Below are 6,000 nucleotides of genomic sequence, written 5' to 3'. Positions count from 1 at the left end.
TTCCTTCGGCTCTTGGACTGTTTGGCTTGATTCCGACCCGACCATTGACCCCGGCTTCGCTTTCTGACTACGATTCATCTCATCCTCGTACCATACTCTGGCTTCTGACCTCGCCTATCCTCCCGACAGGCACTACACTTTGTTCCTCTCAATGAGTTACAGTTCTATTACTGTTCCTTTTGTGAGTTCACCCGTTATGAGCTGTTGACCAGCCCTGAGACTTAACCAACAGGCAGCCGCACCTATCCCAGGCTTCGGCACTAGGGGTAGAACGCAAGGGCCTGTTGAGGAACCTCGTGGGCCAACAGACCCCCTTGTTGGTTGTTTGTTCATCCGTTCTGTACTGTAACTGAAGAATCACTGTGCCTGCGCCTAAAAAGCGTAAGTCAAGTAAAACTACCTTGTTTAAGAAACCGTGCAGAGAGGCTCAGTACTCCATCGCCAAGAATCCCTCCTGTTTTCGTAGTCAATAGCCACCCCGGCCCAACGTAACACTGGGGCTTGGTTCATCCCCCGGAACAGTGCAATGACCAGTTTTCCTAGCATGTTCTGCAGAGGCCCCATGTTACCCAGTACCTTCTTTTTACCCCCTATGTATTTAAAAAAGGACTTCTTGTTGTCCTTGATCCGGGTATCTAGTCCCAGTTCCATCTCCACCTTGACCTTACTGACAGCCCCCCTACAGTCCTGAGCAACAGAAGTATAGTCCTCCCTGGTGATAGGCCCTCCCTTCCATTGGGTGTACACCTCCTTTTAGCTAGGAGATCTTCCTGGATGCTTTTGCTGAGCCTTGGGGTCTTTTGCGCCCCCTCACTCCCTTTGATCCATGTTGGGGCTACCTCCCTTTGGGCTTGGAGGATCGTCTCCTTAAGGAACGACCACTCTTCTTGGACACCCAACTCCCCTCCCCTCCAGGACCTCAGTGTCTCCCCAACTATTCTCCTTACCTCATTGAATTCTGCCCTTCTGAAGTCCAGGGCTGCTGCCTTGATGCAGGCTTTTGCCACTTTGTGCTGGATGGTGAATTCCAGCAGGCGATGATTGCTGTTTCCCAGGTAGTTGAGCACCCACAGACCCCTCATAAGGTCATCGCCTGTGACCAGGACTAGATCCAACAAGGTGTCTCCCCTGGTGGGGCTGTGCACCTCCTGGGTTAGATGGAGATCATGTGTCTCAGCTAGGAACCTACACGAGTGATCAGACCTGGCTGACTTCTCTTCCCAGCAGACATCTGGAAAGTTTAGGTCACCCATGATGACCATGTCCTTTGACCTAACTGCCTCCGTGAGCTGGCTTAAGAATTCCCGGTCTAGCTCTTTCCCTTGGTTGGCTAGTCTGTAGTAGACCCCCTCCGTTAAGTCCCTTTCCCCTTGACCTCTTTGTATTCTAAACCAGAGCACTTCAGTGTGCCCCTCCTCTGACCCAGTACTACTCATTGAGGATGTGTATTTCTCCTTAATGTAGAAATACCACACCACCATCTTTCCTCCCTGTCTTATCCCTCCTGTACAGCCTAGCCCTTGATATTCACCGCCCAGTTGTGTGTTGGGTCCCACCACGTTTTGGTGAGCCCCACTATGTCTGGGTTGGTGTTAGCAAGCAGGAAGGTAAGTTCCTCCTGCTTGTTCCCCATACTAGGAGCATTAGTGTAGAGGCATTTGAGGCCTCCTGAAGATGCAGGCACTGCCCCCCTAATGCCAGTACTACCTGGGCCCCTGTTGCTTATCTCGGTATTTTTTCTGCTCATTGTCAGTCTAGGCTGGGCTGTTCTTGTGGGTGATACTTGGTTTCATGGTCTAAGGCTTCCTCCACCCTTGTCTTCCCCTTCCCCCAATGAGCCTAGCAATACTAAAGTATTTCTGCGATCCAAACACAGTGACCCTACAAGATAATCAGGCATTTTATCTCTGTTTATACCCATTTCAGAGATGAAGAGCTAAGACACAGAAAGATTGAAGTCAAAAACATCCATTAATCTGAAATGCCCAGGATTTGACAGTTCAGAGAACATAGCATTACATACAACTTTATTGTAAAATAACAACATTCAGTTTCTGCAGTTATCACTGTAAGTACACTGCACAAATGCAAATGAGACCGCAGGATGTCTAGTCAGACACTCAGAAAATAAGGAACATAATTAATAACCATCTGTTGAAAATGACTTCCCCAAGAACATGAAGGAACTCTAAGAGAGAAAGAGGCATAGAATCCAATTCGTCAGGACACTGAACAACCTTAACCATGACACCATCTTTTCTTTCCCCAAAATACTCTATCTCATTTATTATACATGTTCTACCTCTGAAATAAATGAAGCAGCAATTTAATAGAATTTTGTTCCAGACAATACTTTTCATTACACAACCCTGCTTCCTGTCCACAGCATCTGTTTCTGTAATGAAAAATTGTATCATAATGAATTTACATGTGGGAAACAATTTAAGGGTACACATCCAACTTAATTCCTTGTATTTACTAATATTAGGTGTTTTACTTCCCAGCTTCAGTGAAGTTAATTTAATTAATTTTGGGGGAATAATTTTCTTTCAAAAAACCCCCCTGAAAAATAATCAGAAGAAAGGAGAATTAACAAACATACAACTCTTCCAAAATTAAAAGAAATTCACACATGTGGTATTATATTTACTCGGATGTGTTTCCTTAACAGTTAGTCATTTTAGATCCACTGAATAAATTTCTGCTCTTTAAGCTAACAGTGGTCACAGTAGTGGTTTCTAATTTTCTGGAAGAGGTTAGAATAAAAAGTTTATGCAGAATATGGAAGTACATAGGCCCAAATTTATCTCTCTGAAGCAAAAGGACAGCTCCCATTTGCTTAAACAGCTTGCATCAGGGATGAATTGGCCTAGAACATAAGTCATTTGCCTATTTGTATAGGGACATTTCTCAAATTCACATAGTTTCAGAGATACAAAATTTTTTTATAATCTTGTCTGTGTTGAAGAAAATTTAAATATTGTATGGCTCAGCATTTTCTCACTGAATAATAATATTGTTATTTGCTATTTTATCTATGTTATTCTATCTTAACTCCATCTGTAGCTCAACCTGTGAATGTATGTTTATAAGAATTATGTTTAGATGCTCTTAAGATAGGGAAATGATTTCTTTGAGTGATGCAATTTCTCTTTAAGGAGCTGTGTATGTTTTATTAGCTCAGGTCATTCATTTCTGGGAAAAAATCTATTCTTTCCAAGAATGCCATTAGTGCCCCAAGATAAGAAGCATTTCTCCTTAACAGAATTATAATTTCCTTATGAGAGGCAATATATTAACTAAATCCTATACTGAATGTAGACTCTCAATTTCCATTTCTAATTTTTTTGAGATATTTGGATTTTTAAAAAAACAACAATCAAACATAAATTCTGCCAGTACACAGATAGCTGGCCTTGAGTGATACTAAACCTTTACTTTGTAATAAATATGAAGTATATTGGCATGGCAACAGCCATACTTCTTTGTCAAGGAAATGTCCATTATCATTTAAATCCAAACTTTAGGTCTAGGTACAGACAGTCAAAAAGCCTGAATCAATTCAGTCTTTGCAAGTTAGTCTAAACCTCCTCACTGGTCCCAGCCCCCAGCTGGGGTTTGCCTGGTGGGGGCAGTCTCGCCCCCTCTCCCCCGGCCCCTGCAGACTAGGCTACATTCCCAGCTAAGCTTCCCCTCCCTCCCCCTCTTGTCAGCCAGCCCTCACTGCTCCAGCTAAGAAGCAGATGGGTGGGGCCAGCCCTGATCTCTGGAGCAGACAGCACAGCACAGCACAGCACAGGGCTGGAAATCATGCTGGGATGCTGGGAAATTCTGATTTAACTTGAGCAAAGAAAGGGTCTGGGACAGAAGTTTCATAAACTGATTTGACCCAAATCAGTTAAGTCTACATTCAACCAGGTTTATCTTAAACCAGTTTATCTTAAACCTGGTTTATCTTAACCATTCTGTTAAGGGGAAATGCTTATCTTGGGCTACTAATGGCATTCTTAGAAAGGATAGGTCTTTTTCCAGAAATGAATGACCCAAGTTAATAAAGTAATTTTGAAACTTGTTTATGTGCACTGAGATTCTAGTTTGTTACAGGTTTAATCCAGTTTCTGATCTCTTAAACCAGTTTATGAATAACTTCTGTTCCTAGCCAGAGTGTGCAAAATATGTGTGTACAAGCCTAATGCCTGTGTCTTCCAACTTGAATATCATAGTAGATTGTACAACTAATTGGTAGTTGTTGCATTTGCATTTCATTTAAAGAAAATATTTTGGGAAGGTACATAAAAATGAAATATTCAATATGACATTTCATTATGAACAGAAAGCAGCATATAGTACAGAGCTAAGGGAAAACTAATAGTATACAGCTCAAGTTGAACTTTATTGTCATTTGGACATTGAATCCTTTTGTTAATAACAAAGCAACACAATTTCTGAAAACACTGTCTGGCTACTCTTTGAGCTCTCCATTGGAGGGGCAGAAATGTTTCTGGAGACCAGGAATAAATTTAACTGTTTTTTAAACAAACCTAACACAGAACCCAAAATATAGGTAACTCCAAAAAATTTACAGTGAGATTAAACAAGTCATTTCACCTATAGTCTAAAATATTTTCCACTCTTTGGCAAATGCAGACCAAAAGGGAGACCAGTCACACCCCATTTCAAACCATACCATGGAAGCAGAAGCTGGGGGCTTTTTTTAAGTTTGCAAATCAAGTAAAAATGTCATCCTATCTTCCTTTCCATGCTCAGTGGCACATCCCTTTCCCACCCACTGCTTCTGCTCTCCTTTCTGTCTCCAGCTACCCCAGGAGTCATGTGCACTTCAGAGGTGTTCCTGCCCTGCTCCAAAAGGGCTGCCTGGGGAGCTAGCCCAAGTTAGGGACAGCAGCAGCAGTGGCATAAGGCAAGTTCTTCCTTTCTGCCTACCCCCCTCCCCAAATGTCCCCTGCCAACTTGGAAGCAGGAGCAGAGAGGAAGAACCACCCTGCTACTTCTGCCACTGTGGAAGTGGGGCAGTAGCAGATGCAGAACTCCCTCACCCCCAGGGACAGCTAGAGACAGAGGAAAATGGAAGCATCAGGCAAGGGAGGGGGTGGATAGAAGGGATGGGAAAATGTTGCTGAGCATAGGTAGGAAAAGAGGGGTGCTTGGCAGGGTAGTGGGTTAATTCTTATGTTTGATCTGGGGACATCAAAAAGGTTCAAGCTGTTGTTTCCATAACATGGTCTGCCTATTGGGGAGGGGAGGGGGAAGAAGCTGGGAGAAGGGGTGAAGCTACCTGTGCAGCATTGGTCCCTGCTTCGACACACCCCCTTTCCAGAATTGTGAACTTCTCATGCTCTTCAGTAGTGACATACCAGGTAGGTTCCCGTTGTTTCTTAAGGACAAACACAGTTTGATATAACATACTTCATAATTTGGATCAATGTCATGCATGCCCAGACCTTATATCATGTACCAGAGTCTACAGGTTTGATGACCCTTTAGTAATCATTAGCTTCACCTATTCTATACAAGTCTTAACTTTCACATGTAACAATTCAAACTGCATAAATTTTGCACTTAAGCTGAATGCATTGGCCTGTAGAAGGTGTTTCCCCATAGCTTCACAGGGCATCTTATAGATCAGGGGTCAGCAACCCCCGGCACATGTGCTGAGCATGCCATGCAAGGCCATTTTGCTCCGCACGCCATGGACAGCCATGGACAGCTCCAGCTCTGGGTAGCTGCTGGAGTCTGGGCTGCTCCCAGCAGGGCTTGCAGCATCCTAGCTGCCTGCTGGGAGGAGCCTGGGCTCTGTGGCTGGCACAGAGTGCATGTGCCAGTACAGAGCTGATGCCGAGGTTCCAGAGCCTGGCACAGCTGTTTGGAGCCTCCTGGCTGCAGCCAGCCCCGGCTCTAGGAAGCTGTTGCCAGCTGGGAGCCCAGGCTGGGGAGCAGGGGCAGCAGGGCTGGGGGGAAGGGGCTTTGGGTGTGGGGCAC

This window comes from Gavialis gangeticus, unplaced genomic scaffold, assembly GCF_001723915.1.
Source record: "Gavialis gangeticus isolate Ggan-Ray unplaced genomic scaffold, GavGan_comp1, whole genome shotgun sequence".
In the NCBI taxonomy this organism is placed as follows: Eukaryota; Metazoa; Chordata; order Crocodylia; family Gavialidae; genus Gavialis; species Gavialis gangeticus.
The sequence above is the reverse complement of the archived record's forward strand: the minus strand, read 5'-3'. Positions refer to the sequence as shown.